Source organism: Tachyglossus aculeatus, chromosome 1 (genome assembly GCF_015852505.1).
Source record: "Tachyglossus aculeatus isolate mTacAcu1 chromosome 1, mTacAcu1.pri, whole genome shotgun sequence".
NCBI lineage: Eukaryota > Metazoa > Chordata > Mammalia > Monotremata > Tachyglossidae > Tachyglossus > Tachyglossus aculeatus.
This window is the reverse complement of record NC_052066.1, coordinates 21,593,313-21,613,034: the sequence shown is the minus strand read 5'-3', so window position 1 is coordinate 21,613,034 and position 19,722 is coordinate 21,593,313.

The window sequence follows — 19,722 nt, the reverse complement described above, 5'->3', positions numbered from 1 at the left end:
TCAGGTTGTCCCACATGGGGCTCACAGTCTTCATCCCCACTTTCCAGATGAGGGAACTGAGGCACAGAGACGTTAAGTGACTAGCCCAAAGTCACCCAGCTGATAAGTGGTGGAGCTGGGATTAGAACCCATGACCTCTGACTCCCAAGCCCATGCTCTTCTAGACTGTGAGCCCACTGATGGGTAGGGACCGTCTCTATATGTTGCCAATTTGTACTTCCCAAGCACTTAGTACAGTGCTCTGCACATAGTAAGCGCTCAATAAATGCGATTGATGATGATGATGATGATTGTTGGTGGGGAGGACTGCAAATGTGAACTGAACGAAATAGGCTGTTAGTCTCTTGGCTAGGGACCCTGGGAGTTTCAGGTGGTTCTGAGCCCCTCACAAGGCTCTCTCTAAATCCCTCTGGACTTTCCCTAGAGCCCATAAAATTCCAGGGAGGCCCTAGACCCTGCTTTTGGAGTGAGGAGTTTCCCTCTCTAGGACAATGAGCCTACTTGTTACCTATCGTCAGAGACATTATGGCCAAGTGCCAACCCTGTGGGGGCCCTGAAAGGATCCTGAAACTGAAACAGGGATTCAGAGTAGAGGCAGAGTTTCCCAGATGTCCAATTTCGGTAGTCAACAGTAATCCATCTGCCCAGATGTCCAATTTCGGTAGCCAACAGTAATTCGTCTGCCCCCTCCTTCATCACTTCAGACAAACTACAGCTCTCCCCCACATTTGGAGGTCTCCTAAAATCTCACCTACTCCAACCAAACTTTCTCTGATGAATTTCCCAGCCCCCGAGCCATATCAGCCCTTCAAGCAACCCTAACACTTGTGAACTTATTTATAACCTCCTCAGCACTCGAGTACATTATGTTTTATTTATTATATTATGAATTATTCATTTAAATTAATTTCTGTCTTCCCTTCTAGACTGTAAGCTCACTGTGGACAGGGAACGTGTCTAACAACTCTGTTGTAGTCTCTCAAGCGCTTAGTACAATGTTTTGCGCACAGTAAGCAATAAATATCATTGATTGATTGATCAATTTTGGCCTCTGGAGATGTAAATATTTTTGTGATGGTCTTTTCTTCTAAAGTGTAAAGTCCTTGTGAATGGGGAACATGTCGCTTTTTTTTTTATAATGGCATTTATTAAGCACTTACTATGTGCAAAGCACTGTTCTAAGCGCTTTGTTATGCTGTTCTTCCTTAGAGCCTAGTATAGTGCACCACACCAAGTGGATGTTCAATAAATGCTGCTACTACTTCTACTACTGCTACAAGTATTATTACTAGTGAAGTAATTAGAAGCAGCTGAGAAGCAGCATGGCTCAGTGGAAAGCGAGAAGCGAGTAGAGAAGCGGCGTGGCTCAATGGGAAGAGCATGGGCTTTGGAGTCAGAGGTCATGGGTTCGAATCCTGGCTCCGCCACATGTCTGCTATGTGACCTAGAGCAAGTCATTTCACTTCTCTGAGCCTCAGTGACCTCATCTGTAAAATGGGGATGAAGACTGTGAGCCCCACGTGGGACAACCTGATCACCTTGTATCCCCCCAGCGCTTAGAACAGTGCTTTGCACATAGTAAGCGCTCAATAAATATGAATGAATGAAAGAGCTCGGGCTTTGGAGTCAGAGGTCAGGGGTTCAAAGCCCGGCTCCACCAGTTGCCAGCTGTGTGACTTTGGGCAAGTCACTTCACTTCTCTGGGCCTCAGTTACCTCATCTGTAAAATGGGGATTAAGACTGTGAGCCCCCCATGGGACAACCTCATCACCTTGTAACCTCCCCAGCGCTTAGAACAGTGCTTTGCACATAGTAAGCGCTTAATAAATGTTGTTATAAGTAATGCTGCTGCTGCAGGGCTGAGAAGCGGTACAGGAAAAAAAAAAAAACAGATGTTGGGCTACCACCACCAAGCAGGGCTCTTTTCTAAACACCTTAAGGCAACTTGTAAGCCTTGGTGTAATGGCTAGAGCACGGGCCTGGGAGAAGGTCATGGGTTCTAATCTCGACTCTACCACTTCTCTGCTGTGTGACCTTGGGCAAGTCACTTTATTTCTCTATGCCTCAGTTACCTCATCGGTAAAATAGGGATTGAGACTGTGAGCCCCCTGTGGGACAGGGACTGTGTCCAACCTGATTTGCTTGTATCCACCCCAGCGCTTAGTACAGTGCCTGGTACATAATAAACGCTTAACAAATACTATTGCTATTATTATCTGGAACGTAGTGCAGTCTGCTTCTGGAGCAGCTAATGGGGAGTAAGAAGACCTATCTGGCAGTCCCTTGACATGAGCACCTGGCTCTCTGCTTGGCTTTTGGCAAGTGAGAAGCACCGTGGCTCAGTGGAAAGAGCCCGGGCTTTGAAGTCAGAGGTCACGGGTTCAAATGCCGGCTCCACCACTTGTCAGCTGTGTGACTTTGGGCAAGTCACTTCAATTCTCTGGTCCTCAGTTACCTCATCTGTAAAATGGGGATGAAGACTGGAGCCCCCCGTGGGACAACCTGATCACCTTGTAACCTCCCCAGAGTTTAGAACAGTGCTTTGCACATAGTAAGCACTTAATAAATGTTATCAATATTATTATTATTATTATTAAACAGTCAGGACTTCAGTTTCCCCATCTGGAAAATGTAGATATCCCTATATTAGCCCCACCCCTCCTTCCTTCATGGGGAATTTATGAGGGAGAATGGAAGAGACTACAGGTGAAACCTCACTGACTCTTTGGAGAAGACGGGTCATGTAAGTTCAAGATGGGATGTTTATTCATTCTTCAAGCCGCTTTTTGAAGGTAGGGCTGATGAGTATTAGATTACATCCATGTATGTATAAGGATTTAAAGGGAATACCTTTCAAGGTGAGAAAGAGCTAGGAATAACTTTGAATCAATCAATCGTATTTATTGAGCGCTTACTGTGTGCAGAGCACTGTACTAAGCGCTTGGGAAGTACAAGTTGGCAACATATAGAGACAGTCCCTACTCAACAGTGGGCTCACAATCAATCAATCAATCGTATTTATTGAGCGCTTACTGGGTGCAGAGCACTGTACTAAGCGCTAGGGAAGTACAAGTTGGCAACATATAGAGACGGTTCCTACCCAACAAAAGGGAAGGAAGGAAGGAAGCACAGCTGGGAGAGAATGAGCGACAGAGAACCCCCAAGTCCACCCGGGCAAATAACTCGCTAGACCTCCCTTGGGGAATACAGGAGGAAAGAGGTGATGTGGCCCAGCCATTTTGGAGTTTTTAAGCAACACACCAAAGGACAGGACTACCTCGCACATTTCTGAAAAAGTTTTATCGGGTTTTAGAAGCTCAAACCCCTTTCACATTGAGAAGCAGAACGGCTTAATGGAAAGAGCTCAGGTTCTCATCTGGTTTCGGCCCCTTGCCTGCTGTGTGACTTGTTCTCCCTCTTACTTGGAATAATAATAATAATGAGGGCATTTATTAAGCGCTTACTGTGTGCAAAGCACTGTTCTAAGCGCTGGGGGGTTACAAGGTGATCAGGTTGCCCACATGAGCCCTAGGTGAACGAATGAATGAATGATAGAAAGGGTAGAGAAATGGGAGGTGAGGAGAATTCAGACTGCAAGTGGATGCAAGTAGAGAAGCAGCATGGCTCAGTGGAAAGAGCCCGGGCTTTGGAGTCACAGTTCATCTGCTCAAATCCCGGCTCTGCCATTTGTCAGCTGTGTGACTTTGGCAAGTAACTTTACTTCTCTGTGCCTCAGTTCCCTCATCTGTAAAATGGGGATTATGACTGTGAGCCCCCTGTGGGACAACCTGATCGTCTTGTAACCTTCCCAGAGCTTAGAACAGTGCTTTGCGCATAGTAAGCGCTTAATAAATGTCATCATTATTATTATGTTAACACCTTCAGATCGACAATTTTTGTACTGATATCGCTTTGTAATTCTGTAAAACCCTTGGGAGCTCACAGTGGGGGAATCCATAAATACTTATGACAGAAAGACTTGTGCCCTAAAATACTTATAATCTATATGGTATTCTGTATCACGTAGTATTACTGTACATACCTGTCATAAGGAATGATAAACTTAGATGCATATATACATGCAGAGGTAAATGGTACATTATTGCATGCAATTTTTATATCATATGATACACGTAAGGGTATGCGTATGCATAGAAATTAGTGTTAGATTATTTCATCTACATAGCTTTTATGAAAATGACAAATGTGTCTATATATTTGTACGTATACGTGAACTATAAATTATAATATGTTTATTCACATTTCAAATGAGCCCCTAGGCAGGGATCATATGTTTCAATTCTGTTGTGTGTTACCAATAATAATAATAATTGCGGTACTTGTTAAGCGCTTACTATGGGCCAAGCATTGTTCTAAGCGCTGGGGGAGACACAAGGAATCAGGTTGGGCGCAGTCCCTGTCCCACATAAGGCTCACTTAATCCCCATTTTATAGATGAGGTAACTGAGGCCCAGAGAAGGGAAATAATAATAATAATAATAATAATAATAATAATGGCATTTGTTAAGCGCTTACTATGTGCAAAGCACTGTTCTAAGAGCTGGGGGGGATACAATGTGATCATGTTGTCCCACGTGGGGCTCACAGTCTTAATCCCCATTTTTACAGATGTGGGAACTGAGGCTCAGAGAAGTTAAGTGACTTGCCCAAGGTCACACAGCAGACTTGTGGTGGAGCCGGGATTCGAACCCCTGACCTCTGACTCCAAAGCCCGGGCTCTATCCACTGAGCCACGCTGCTTCTCTAAGAAAGTCATTTCTTGGGAAATGACTTGCCCAAGGTCACCCTGCAGACAAGTGGCAGAGCTGGGATTAGAACCCATGACCTTCTGACTCCCAGGAATCAGGTTGGGCGCAGTCCCTGTCCCACATAGGGCTCACTTAATCCCCATTTTATAGATGAGGTAACTGAGGCCCAGAGAAGGGAAATGACTTGTCCAGGGTCACACTGCAGACAAGTGGCAGAGCTCTATTAATTCATTCAATCGTATTTATTGAGCGCTTACTGTGTGCAGAGCACTGTACTAAGCGCTTGGCTATCTATTTGCCATGCCGCTTCTCCAATCACCTCTTACCGGTCTCTGAGTTCAGTGGGAGTTCAAAAAATGCTGTTGATGGGGATGATTTCACTGTAACTAATGTACTCTAGTAGTAGTGGTAGGACTCCAACATAATAACAGAGGAAGCCACATGGCCCCTCTTGATGATGATGATGATGGCATTTATTAAGCGCTTACTATGTGCAAAGCACTGTTCTAAGCGTTGGGAAGGTTACAAGGTGATCAGGTTGCCCCACGGGGGGCTCACAGTCAATCCCCATTTTACAGATGAGGTATCTGAGGCACGGTGAAGTTAAGTGACTTGCCCAAAGTCACGCAACTTACAATTGGCAGAGCCAGGATTTGAACCCATGACCTCTGACTCCAAAGCCCATGCTCTTTTCCACTGAGCCACGCTGCTTCATAGCTTATGTTAGAGGAGGAGGGTATAGAAGAAAGATAAGGGGAAGTAAATTGAGTGAGCTCACTGTGGGCAGGGAATGTCTGATGTTATCTTATAGTCTCCCAAGAGCTCAGTACAGTGCTTTGCACACAGTAAACACTCAATAAATAATAATAAAAATAATTTAGTTGGGCCCTTTGTGATTTCTGATGTACTATCTACTTAAATTGTAGGATGTAAATAGCTGAAGCAAATGCTTAGACTTTTTCAAATTGCTCCTCACGGAACCTCTGAATAATTTTTATTAACTGCAGTGGACAGAGCTAGTTCTGCCTAAGCTTAGTTGTTCCTGCTAGTTAAAATTTCAATCTAACTCAAAGATGTGCATTTTTAAATGTAATGACGTTCTCCCCAAATTAATGGAACAGGATTAGTTTATGCTATTCCTTACAAAAGAAGAATTGTTTACTCTGATAATAATAATAATAATAATAATAATAATAATGGCATTTGTTAAGCGCTTACTATGTGTGATTAGGTATGGATCCAAGTAATGTCGCAGTAGCTACAAACTCTATTTATTCTGATGGTATTGACACCTGTCTACTTGTTTCGTTTTGTTGTCTGTCTCCCCTTTCTAGACTGTGAGCCTGTGTTTGGGTTGGAACTGTCTGTATATGTTGCTGAGTTGTATTTCCCAAGCGCTTAGTACAGTGCTCTGAACACAATAAGCGCTCAGTAAATACGATTGAATGAATGAATGAATGAATGAAAGAGCAGGGGCCTGGGAATCAAGAGGACGTGGGTCCTAATTCCAGCTCCACCACATGCTTGCTGTGTGACCTTGGTCAAGTCAATCAATCGTATTTATTGAGCGCTTACTGTGCACAAAAAACTGAGTTAAGTGCTTGGGACAGTACACTATCATAGGGTTGGTAGTCACATTCCTTGCCCACAACGAGCTTACAGTTTAGAGGGTCATCATTTAATTTATCTGGGACTCTAGACTGTGAGCCCATCTTCTAATAATAATAATGGCATTTATTAAGGGCTTACTATGTGCAAAGCACTGTTCTAAGCGCTGGGGGGATACAAGGTGATCAGGTTGTCCCGCGTGGGGCTCACAGTCATCATCCCCATTTTACAGATGAGATAACTGAGGCTCCGAGAAGCGAAGTGACTTGCCCAAGATCACAAAGCAGACATGTGGCTTAGCTGGGATTCAAACCCACAACCTCTGACTCCCAAGCCCGGGCTCTTTCCACTGAGCCACGCTGCTTCTCTAGACTGTGAGCCCGTTGATGGGTAGGGACCGTCTCTATATGTTGCCAACTTGTACTTCCCAAGCGCTTCGTCCAGTGCTCTGCACACAGTAAGCGCTCAATAAATACGATTGAATGAATGAATGGGATTCAGTTTCCTCATCTGTAAAATGGGGACTAAAGCCTCATCTTTCTGATTTCGACTATGAACCATTTTACAGTTGAGGTAACCGAGGCACAGAGAAGTTAAGTGATTTTAGACTGTGAGCCCACTGTTGGGTAGGGACTGTCTCTATATGTTGCCAACTTGTACTTGCCAAGCTCTGAGTACAGTGCTCTGCACACAGTAAGCGCTCAATAAATACGACTGAATGAATGAATGAATGGGACTCAGTTTCCTCATCTGTAAAATGGGGACTAAAGCCTAATCTTTCTGATTTCGACTATGAGCCGTTTTACAGATGAGGTAACTGAGGCACAGAGAAGTTAAGTGATTTTAGAATGTGAGCCCACTGTTGGGTAGGGACTGTCTCTATATGTTGCCAACTTGTACTTGCCAAGCGTTTTGTACAGTGCTCTGCACACAGTAAGCGCTCAATAAATACGATTGAATGAATGAATGAATGGGATTCAGTTTCCTCATCTGTAAAATGGGGACTAAAGCCTAATCTTTCTGATTTCGACTATGAGCCGTTTTACAGATGAGGTAACTGAGGCACAGAGAAGTTAAGTGATTTTAGAATGTGAGCCCACTGTTGGGTAGGGACTGTCTCTATATGTTGCCAACTTGTACTTGCCAAGCGTTTTGTACAGTGCTCTGCACACAGTAAGCGCTCAATAAATACGATTGAATGAATGAATGAATGGGATTCAGTTTCCTCATCTGTAAAATGGGGACTAAAGCCTAATCTTTCTGATTTCGACTATGAGCCGTTTTACAGATGAGGTAACTGAGGCACAGAGAAGTTAAGTGATTTTAGACTGTGAGCCCACTGTTGGGTAGGGACTGTCTCTATATGTTGCCAACTTGTACTTGCCAAGCGCTTTGTACAGTGCTCCGCACACAGTAAGCGCTCAATCAGTACGATTGATGATGATGATGATGATGATTTACTTGCCCGCGGTTGCACGGCAGGTGAATGGCGGAGCTGGGATTAGAACCCAGGAGCTCCGACTCCGGGGGCCTTGCTCTTTCCACTAGGCCATGCTGCTTTTTTGGTTGTTTCTCCTGCCTCTCTGTTAGTCCTTAGTCTAGGGACTCTAACCAATAATACAATACAATGTTGGCATTTGTTAAGCGCTTACTATGTGCAAAGCACTGTTCTAAGCGCTGGGGGGGATACAAAGTGATCAGGTTGTCCCATGTGGGGTTCACAGTCTTAATCCCCATTTTACAGATGAGGTATCTGAGGCTCAGAGAAGTTAAGTGACTTGCCCAAGGTCACACAGCAGACATGTGGCGGAGTCGGGAATGAACCACTTAATGTTCATTGTCCTGGCTGCAAATAGGGGTGGAATGAGATGAAAAATGTGATGATAGGGGGGAATCCTTGGAAGAAATGTATATGTAACCACTTAATGGTCATTGTCATAGAGACAATAGGTCATAGAGAAACAACGTGGCTCGGTGGAAAGAGCCCGGGCTTTGGAGTCAGCAGTCATGGGTTCAAATCCCAACTCCGCCAATTGTCAGCTGTGTGACTTTGGGCAAGTCACTTCACTTCTCTGTGCCTCAGTTTCCTCATCTGTAAAATGGGGATTAAGATTGTGAGCCCCACGTGGGACAACCTGATCACCTTGTAACCTCCCCAGCACTTGGAACAGTGCTTTGCACATAGTAAGCACTTAATAAATGCCATTATTATTATTATTATTATTGTCCTGGCTGCAAATGGGGGTGGAATGAGATGAAAAATGCAGTGATAGGGTGGGAATCCTTGGAAGAAATGTATATGTAACCACTTAATGGTCATTGTCATAGAGACAATAGGTCATAGAGAAACAACGTGGCTCAGTGGAAAGAGCCCGGGCTTTGGAGTCAGAAGTCATGGGTTCAAATCCCAACTCCGCCAATTGTCAGCTGTGTGACTTTGGGCAAGTCACTTCACTTCTCTGTGCCTCAGTTTCCTCATCTGTAAAATGGGGATTAAGATTGTGAGCCCCACGTGGGACAACCTGATCACCTTGTAACCTCCCCAGCACTTGGAACAGTGCTTTGCACATAGTAAGCACTTAATAAATGCCGTTATTATTATTATTATTATTGTCCTGGCTGCAAATGGGGGTGGTAGAGATGAAAAATGCAGTGATAGGGTGGGAATCCTTGGAAGAAATGTATATGTAACCACTTAATGGTCATTGTCATAGAGACAATAGGTCACAGAGAAGCAGCATGGCTCAGTGGAAAGAGCCCGGGCTTTGGAGTCAGAAGTCATGGGTTCAAATCCCAACTCTGCCAATTGTCAGCTGTGTGACTTTGGGCAAGTCACTTCACTTCTCTGTGCCTCAGTTAACTCATCTGTAAAATGGGGATTAAGACTGTGAGCCCTACATGGGACAACCTGATGAACTTGTAACCTCCCCAGCACTTAGAACAGTGCTTTGCACATAGTAAGTGCTTAGTAAATGCCATTATTATTGCTATTAATATTGTCCTGGCTGCAAATGGGGGTGGTAGAGATGAAAAATGTGATGATAGGGGGGGAATCCTTGGAAGAAATGTATATGTAACCACTTAATGGTCATTGTCATAGAGACAATAGGTCATAGAGAAACAACGTGGCTCAGTGGAAAGAGCCCGGGCTTTGGAGTCAGAAGTCATGGGTTCAAATGCCGACTCTGCCAATTGTCAGCTGTGTGACTTTGGACAAGTCACTTCACTTCTCTATGCCTCAGTTACCTCATCTGTAAAATGGGGATTAAGACTGTGAGCCCCACGTGGGACAACCTCATCACCTTGTAACCTCCCCAGCACTTAGAACAGTGCTTTGCACATAGTAAGCACTTAATAAATGCTATTATTATTATTATTATTATTATTATTATTATTATCCTGGCTGCAAATGGGGGTGGTAGAGATGAAAAATGCAATGATAGGGTGGGAATCCTTGGAAGAAATGTATATGTAACCACTTAATGGTCACTGTCACAGAGACAATAGGTCACAGAGAAGCAGCGTGGCTCAGTGGAAAGAGCCCGGGCTTTGGAGTCAGAAGTCATGGGTTCAAATCCCAACTCCGCCAATTGTCAGCTGTGTGACTTTGGGCAAGTCACTTCTCTTCTCTGTGCCTCAGTTACCTCATCTGTAAAATGGGGATTAAGACTGTGAGCCCCATGTGGGACAACCTGATCACCTTGTAACCTCCCCAGCACTTGGAACAGTGCTTTGCACATAGTAAGCACTTAATAAATGCCATTATTATTATTATTATTATTGTCCTGGCTGCAAATGGGGGTGGAATGAGATGAAAAATGCAGTGATAGGGTGGGAATCCTTGGAAGAAATGTATATGTAACCACTTAATGGTCATTGTCATAGAGACAATAGGTCATAGAGAAGCAGAGTGGCTCAGTGGAAAGAGCCCGGGCTTTGGAGTCAGAAGTCATGGGTTCAAATCCCAGCTCCGCCAATTGTCAGCTGTGTGACTTTGGGCAAGTCACTTCACTCCTCTGTGACTCAGTTACCTCATCTGTAAAATGGGGATTAAGACTGTGAGCCCCACGAAGGACAACCTGATCACCTTGTAACCTCCCCAGCACTTAGAACAGTGCTTTGCACAAAGTAAGCGCTTGGTAAATGCCATTATTATTATTATTATTATTATTATTATTATTATCATTGTCCTGGCTGCAAATGGGGGTGGTAGAAATGAAAAATGCAATGATAGGGTGGGAATCAGAGCTCACCTCCTCCAGGAGGCCTTCCCAGACTGAGCCCCTTCCTTCCTCTCCCCCTCGTCCCCCTCTCCATCCCCCACTTCTTACCTCCTTCCCTTCCCCACAGCACTTGTATATATGTATATATGTTTCTACATATTTATTACTCTATTTATTTATTTATTCATTTTACTTGTACATATCTATTCTATTTATTTTATTTTGTTAGTATGTTTGGTTTTGTTCTCTGTCTTCCCCTTTTAGACTGTGAGCCCACTGTTGGGTAGGGACTGTCTCTATATGTTGCCAATTTGTACTTCCCAAGCGCTTAGTACAGTGCTCTGCACATAGTAAGTGCTCAATAAATACGATTGATGATGATGAAGAAATGTATATGTAACTGTCATGGAGACAATAGGTCATAGAAAAGCAGCATGGCTCAGTGGAAAGAGCCCGGGCTTTGGAGTCAGAGGTCATGGGTTCAAATCCCGGCTCTGCCAATTGTCAGCTGTGTGACTTTGGGCAAGTCACTTCACTTCTCTGGGCCTCAGTTACCTCATCTGTAAAATGGGGATTAAGACTGTGAGCCCCACGAGGGACAACCTGATCACCTTGTAACCTCCCCAGCGCTTAGAACAGTGCTTTGCACATAGTAAGCACTTAATAAATGCGATTATTATTATTATTGTCCTGGCTGCAAATGGGGGTGGTAGAGATGAAAAATGCAATGACAGGGTAGGAATCTTTGGAAGAAAGGTATATGTACATTCAAAATCCTAAGAAAGATTATTATTATCAAGGGCCATAGAGTCGTTTCAGATTCACTCCCTTGGTGACCTCATTCGCTCCCACGGCTTCAACTATCATCTCTACGCTGATGACACCCAGATCTCCATCTCTGCCCCTGCTCTCTCCCCATCCCTCCAGGCTCGCATCTCCTCCTGCCTTCAGGACATCTCCATCTGGATGTCCGCCCGCCACCTAAAGCTCAACATGTCGAAGACTGAGCTCCTTGTCTTCCCTCCCAAACCTTGTCCTCTCCCTGACTTTCCCATCTCTGTTGACGGCACTACCATCCTTCCTGTCTCACAAGCCCGCAACCTTGGTGTCATCCTCGACTCCACTCTCTCATTCACCCCTCACATCCAAGCCGTCACCAAAACCTGCCAGTCTCAGCTCCGCAACATTGCCAAGATCCGCCCTTTCCTCTCCATCCAAACTGCTACCCTGCTCATTCAAGCTCTCATCCTATCCCGTCTGGACTACTGCACCAGCCTTCTCTCTGATCTCCCATCCTCGTGTCTCTCTCCACTTCAATCCATACTTCATGCTGCTGCCCGGATTATCTTTGTCCAGAAACGCTCTGGGCATATTACTCCCCTCCTCAAAAATCTCCAGTGGCTACCAATCAATCTGTGCATCAGGCAGAAACTCCTCACCCTGGGCTTCCAGGCTGTCCATCCCCTCGCCCCCTCCTACCTCACCTCCCTTCTCTCCTTCTACTGCCCAGCCCGCACCCTCCACTCCTCCACCGCTAATCTCCTCACCGTACCTCGTTCTCGCCTGTCCCGCCATCGACCCCCGGCCCACGTCATCCCCCGGGCCTGGAATGCCCTCCCTCTGCCCCTCCACCAAGCTAGCTCTCTTCCTCCTTTCAAGGCCCTGCTGGGAGCTCACCTCCTCCAGGAGGCCTTCCCAGACTGAGCCCCTTCCTTCCTCTCCCCCTCGTCCCCCTCTCCATCCCCCCATCTTACCTCCTTCCCTTCCCCACAGCACCTGTATATATGTATATATGGTTGTACATATTTATTACTCTATTTATTTATTTATTTATTTTACTTGTACATTTCTATCCTATCTATTTTATTTTGTTGGTATGTTTGGTTCTGTTCTCTGTCTCCCCCTTTTAGACTGTGAGCCCACTGTTGGGTAGAGACTGTCTCTATATGTTGCCAATTTGTACTTCCCAAGCTCTTAGTACAGTGCTCTGCACATAGTAAGCGCTCAATAAATACGATTGATTGATTGATTGATTGATTCATAGCGACTCTGTGGATATATTTTCTCCAGAAGGTCCTATCTTCTGCCATAATCCATAACCTTTCTAAGGGTACTTCTGTTATCATTGTTATGGTTTCTATCCATCAAGCTGCTGTTCTGCCTTGTCCATGTTTTCCCTGGACATTTACTAGCATTAATGTCTTCGTGGCTCAGTGGCAAGATCCCGGGATTGGGAGTCAGATGTCATGGGTTCTAATCCTGGCTCCACCGCTTGTCAACTGTGTGACTTTGGGCAAGGCACTTGAGTTCTCTATTCCTCAGTTTCCTCATCTGTAAAATGGGGATTAAGATTGTGAGCCCCATGTGGGACAACCTTGATTCATTCATTCATTCATTCAATCGTATTTATTGAGCACTAACTGTGTGCAGAGCACTGAACTAAGCGCTTGGGAAGTACAAGTTGGCAACGTATAGAGACGGTCCCTACCCAACAACGGGCTTACAGTCTAGAAGGGGGAGAAAGACAACAAAACAAAACATGTGGACAGGTGTCAGGTCGTCAGAATAAATAAAAATAAAGCTAGATGCACATTATTAACAAAATAAATAGAATAGTAAATATGTACGAGTAAAATAAATAGAGTAATAAATCTGTACAAACATATACACAAGTGCTGTGGGGAGGGGAAGGAGGTAGGGCAAAGGGGGGGATGGGGAGGAGGAGAGAAAAAGGGGGCTCAGTCTGGGAAGGCCTCCTGGAGGAGGTGAGCTCTCAGTAGGGCTTTGAAGGGAGGAGGAGAGCTAGCAGGTCATTCCAGGCCAGGGAGAGGACGTGGGCCGGGGATTACCTTGATTACCTTGTATCCCCCCCAGTGCTTAGAACAGTGCTTGGCACATAGTAAGCGCTTAACAAATACCAATATTATTATTATTATTATTGTTATTATTATTATTATTCGTAGAATTAGTCCTCCTGATTATGTGTCCAAAATATGCTAATCCAAATCGAGTCATTAGGCCTTCCAAAGACCACTCTGGCTTTATTTGTTCCAAAATCCATTTGTTTGTTTTTTGGGCAGATTAGAATAATTATGACAGAGGCTAACAAAAGCTATTGGCCGTATTCCTTTAGCTCCCAACTTTAGATTTCAAGACAACTGGTTTGGTGAGTTAGGATGATCTGGTCTTTTGCTCTCTACCTTTTGAAATGAGGAGGAACAAAGAAGCACTTCTCTCAGTCCCCGAAGCTAAGAAGGGCGGCTAATTCAAGGTGGATCCCCTTCCACCCTCCCTTTCTGATCAGGTGATTTAATTATTTCCCTAAATATTCTTCTCTGTTCCGGCACGCTATGGCAAATGAGAATGAACACCCTACTCCACCCCCTTCTCCTGACCCCCAGCTCTGCACTACGAGCCAGGTTTTCTCCCGCCAGGTCCTCGAAATGTTAGACCACGGCATAGTGGATAGAGCCCGGGCCCGCGAGCTCTCATCCCGGCTTTGCCACTTGTCTGCTGCGGATGTCAACACCATTGGATCACGATTTTTGTATTGCTATCCCCATTTTATAGACGAGGCAACTGAGGCCCAGAGAAGGGAAGTGACTTAATAATACCGATGGCATTTATTAAGCACTTACTATGTGCAAAGCACTCCTTCTAAGTGCTGGGTGATCAGGTTGTCCCACGTGGGGCTCACAGTCTTCATCCCCATTTTACAGATGAGGGAACTGAGGCTCAGGGAAGTGAAGTGACTTGCCCAAAGTCACACAACTGACAATTGGCGGAGCCGGGTTTCGAGCCCATGACCTCTGACTCCAAAGCCCGGGCTCTTTTCCACTGAGACACGCTGACTTGCCCAAGGTCACACTGCAGACAAGTGGCGAAGCTGAGATTAGAACCCATGACCTTCAGGCTCCTGGGCCCATGCTCTATAATAATAATAATAATGATGGCATTGATTAAGCGCTTACTATGTGCAAAACACTGTTCTAAGCACTGGGGAGGTTACAAGGTGATCAGGTTGTCCCATGAGGGGCTTACAGTCTTCATCCTTATTTTACAGATGAGGTAACTGAGGCCCAGAGAAGTGAAGTGACTTGCCCAAAGTCACACAGCTGACAAGTGGCAGAGCCGGGATTTGAACCTACAACCTCTGACTCCAAAGCCCGGGTTCTTTCCACTGAGCCACGCTGCTCTTCTGAAGGGGCCACGACCACAAAGGGGTGTGATCACACGGGGACGTGGCCTAAATGGGGCGCGACCTAGAAGCAGCGTGACTCAGTGGAAAGAGCACGGGCTTGGGAGTCAGAGGTCATGAGTTCGAATCCCGGTTACCCCACATGTCTGCCGTGTGACCTTGGGCAAGTCACTTCACTTCTCTGTGCCTCTGTTCCCTCATCTGTAAAATGGGGATTAAGACTGTGAGCCTCACATGGGACAACCTCATCTCCTTGTATTCCCCCCAGCGCTTAGAACAGTGCTTTGCACATATCCCGCCTCCCCCACATGTGTGCTGTGTGACCTTGGGGAAGTCATTTTACTTCTCTGTGCCTCAGTTCCCTCATCTGTAAAATAGGGATTAAGACTCTATTACTTACTCTATTAAGACTCTATTACTGTATTTATTTATTTTATTACTCTATTTATTTTATTACTCTATTTATTTATTTTATTACTCTATTTATTTTATTACTCTATTTATTTATTTTATTACTCTATTTATTTATTTTACTTGTACATATCTATTCTATTTATTTTATTTTGTTAGTATGTTTGGTTTTGTTCTCTGTCTCCCCCTTTTAGACTGTGAGCCCAATGTTGGGTAGGGACTGTCTCTATATGTTGCTAATTTGTACTTCCCAAGCTCTTAGTACAGTGCTCTGCACATAGTAAGCGCTCAATAAATATGATTGATTGATTGATTGATTGACTGTGAGCCTAACAGGGGACAACCTCATCTCCTTGTATTCCCCCCCAGCGCTTAGAACAGTGCTTTGCACATATCCCGCCTCCCCCACATGTGTGGTGTGTGATCTTGGGGAAGTCACTTCACTTCTCTGTGCCTCAGTTCCCTTGTCTGTAAAATGGGGATTAAGACTGTGAGCCCCACATGGGACAACCTCATCTCCTTATGTTCCCCCCGGCGCTTAGAACAGCGCTTTGCATGTAGTAAGAGCTTAACAAATACCAACATTATTATTATTATTATTATTATTATTATTATTATTATTATTAAGGGGTGTGACCACAGGGGGGCGTGGCCTAAATGGGGCGCGACCACCAGGGGGCGCTACCACAAGGGGAGCGGCCACAAAGGGGCGTGACCACAAGGGGGCGCCACCGCAAGGGGCTGTGACCGCAAGGGGCTCGACCACAAGGGGGCGCGACCACAAGAGAGCGTGGCCTAAAGGGGCGTGACCCGAAGGGGTAATGGACACAAAGGGGGAGTGGCCAAAAGGATAAATACATAAAGAAATATTTATTCATATAAATAATATTTATAATTATGATATTAATAATTATCTGCTATAATTATTTCTTTATCATTGATAATAACATTTATTTAAATAAATCATGAATATAATGGGGGAATGGCCAAAAGGATAAATAAATAAACGTTTATTCATATAAATAATATTTATAATAACGATATTACTAATCATTCGTTATAATGATTCATTTATTTATAATTGATAATGACATTTATTTAAATAAATCATGAAAATAATGGGGGAGTGGCCAAAAGGATAAATAAATAAATAAACATTTATTCATATAAATAGCATTTATAATAATGTTATTAATGATCATTAATCGTTATGATTATTATGTATTTATTAATAACAATAAAATTTATTTATATGAATGATGAATATTTATTCATTTACCTTGCTTGTATTATTAATCGTTATAATTACTATGTATTATTGATGATTAATAATAATAAAATTTATTTATAGAAATGATGAATATTTATTCCTTCATTTTGCTTCTGTTATTAATCGTTATAATTACCATGTATTTATTAATAATTATTAATAATAAAATTTATTTATATAAAGGATGCATATTTATTCATTTATTTTGCTTGTATTATTGATCGTTATAATTATTATGTATGTATTAATAATTAACAATCATAAAATATATTCATATAAATGATGAATATTTATTTATTTTGCTTGTACATATTTATTCTATTGATTTTATTTCGTTAATACGTTTTCTTTTGTTGTCTGTCTCCCCCTCTAGACTGTGAGCCCGCTGTTGGGTGGGGACCGTCTCTATATGTTGCCAACTTGTACTTCCCAAGCGCTTAGTACAGTGCTCTGCACACAGTAAGCGCTCAATAAATACGATTGGATGAATGAATGAAAGGGGGCGTGGCCTGACGGGGCGTGGCCCGAAGGGGGCGTGGCATAAAGGGCGCGACCACCCGGGGGCGTGGCCATTCATTCATTCATCATTCGAGCGTATTTATTGATTGGACGAATGAATGAATTAAACGGGGGCGTGGTCACACGGGGCGTGGCCTCAAGGGGGCGTGACATAAAGGGGTGCGACCACACGGGGGCGCGGCCTAAGGGGGCGTGACCATCCATTCATTCATTCGATTGTATTTATTGAGCACCTACTGTGTGCAGGGCACTGTACTAAGCGCTTGGGAAGTACAAGTTGGCAACATCTAGAGACGGTCCCTACCCAACAGCGGGCTCACAGTCTAGTAGGGGGAGACAGACCACAAAACAAAACGTATTCACAAAATAAAATAAACAGAATAAATATGTACAAGGAAAAGAAATAAATAAATAGAGTAATAAATACGTACAAACATATAGCTCAGTGGAAAGAGCCCGGGCTTTGGAGTCAGAGGTCAATCAATCAATCAATCAATCAATCGTATTTATTGAGTGCTTACTGTGTGCAGATCACTGTACTAAGCGCTTGGGAAGTACAAGTTGGCAACATATAGAGACGGTCCCTACCCAACAGTGGGCTCACAGTCTAAAAGGGGGAGACAGAGAACAAAACCAAACATACTAACAAAATAAAATAAATAGAATAGATATGTACAAGTAAAATAGAGTAATAAATATGTACAAACATATATACATATATACAGGTGATGTGGGGAAGGGAAAGAGGTAAGACGGGGGGATGGAGAGGGGGATGAGGGGGAGAGGAAGGAAGGGGCTCAGTCTGGGAAGGCCTCCTGGAGGAGGTGAGCTCTCAGTAGGGCCTTGAAGGGAGGAAGAGAGCTAGGTTCAAACCCCGGCTCCGCCAATTGTCAGCTGTGTGACTTTGGGCAAGTCACTTCACTTCTCTGGGCTTCAGTGACCTCATCTGTAAAATGGGGATGAACACTGTGAGCCCCCCGAGGGACAACCTGATCACCTTGTAACCTCCCCAGCGCTTAGAACAGTGCTTTGCATGTAGTAAGCACTTAATAAATGCCATTATTATTATTATTATTATATACATATATACAGGTGCTGTGGGGAGGGGAAGGAGATAAAGCAGGGGGGATGGGGAGGGGGCTGAGTGTGGGAAGGCCTCCTGGAGTAGGTGAGCTCTCAGTAGGGCTTTGAAGGGAGGAAGAGAGCTAGCTTGGTGGATGTGCCAAGACTAGGTAGGGACCAGACTGTGAGCCCGCAGTTGGATAGGGACCGTCTCTATATCAATCAATCAATCGTATTTACTGAGCGCTTACTGTGTGCAGAGCACTGTACTAAGCGCTTGGGAAGTCCAAGTCGGCAACATTTAGAGACGGTCCCTACCCAACAGTGGGCTCACAGTCTAGAAGGGGGAGACAGAGAACAAAACCAAACATATTAACAAAATGAAATAGACTATGTACAAGTAAAATAGAGAAATATGAATATGTTTTCATTCATTCAATTGTATTTATTGAGCGCTTACTGTGTGCAGAGCACTGGACTAAGCACTTGGGAAGTACGAGTCGGCAACATCTAGAGACGGTCCCTACACAACAGCGGGCTCACAGTCTAGAAGGGGGAGACAGACAACAAAACAGTATGTTTTGTTAATATGTTTTGCTTTGTTCTCTGTCTAGAATGAGGAGACAGACAGCAAAACAATATGTTTTGTTTTGTTAATATGTTTTGTTTTGTTGTCTGTCTCCCCCTTCTAGACTGGGAGCCCGCTGTTGGGTAGGGACCGTCTCTAGATGTTGCCAACTTGTACTTCCCAAGCACTTAGTACAGGGCTCTGCACACAGTAAGCGCTCAATAAATACGATTGAATGAATGAAAGAACATCTAGAGACTGTCCCTACTCAACAGCGGGCTCACAGTCTAGAAGGGGGAGACGGACAACAAAACAAAACATATTAACAAAACAAAACATATTGTTTTGTTGTCCGTCTCCCCCTTCTAGATTGTGAGCCCGCTGTTGGGTAGGTACCGTCTCTAGATGTTGCCAACTTATACTTCCCAAGCGCTTAGTCCAGTGCTCTGCACACAGCAAGCGCTCAATACATATGATTGATTGATTGATTGATTGATTAATATGTTTTGTTTTGTTCTCTGTCTCCCCCTTCTAGACTGTGAGCCCGCTGTTGAGTAGGGACTGTCTCTAGATGTTGCCGACTCGTACTTCCCAAGCGCTTAGTCCAGCGCTCTGCACACAGTGAGTCCCCAATAAATACGATTGAATGAATGAATGAAAACATATTCTCATTACTCTATTTATTTTACTTGTACATATTCTATTTATTTCATTTTGTTAATATGATTCGTTTTGTTCTCTGTCTCCCCCTTCTAGACTGCGAGCCCACTGTTGGGTAGGGACCGTCTCTAGATGTTGCCAACTTGTACTTCCCAAGCGCTTAGTACAGTGCTTAGCACACAGTAAGCGCTCAATAAATCCGATTGATTGATTGATTGATTAATAAGTTTTGTTTTGTTGTCTGTCTCCCCCTTCTAGACTGTGAGCCCGCTGTTGGGTAGGGACCCTCTCTAGATGTTGCCGACTTGGACTTCCCAAGAGCTTAGTCCAGTGCTCTGCACACAGTAAGCGCTCAATAAATACGACTGAATGAATGAATGAAAACATATTCACATTACTCTGTTTCTTTTACTTGTACATATTCTATGTATTTC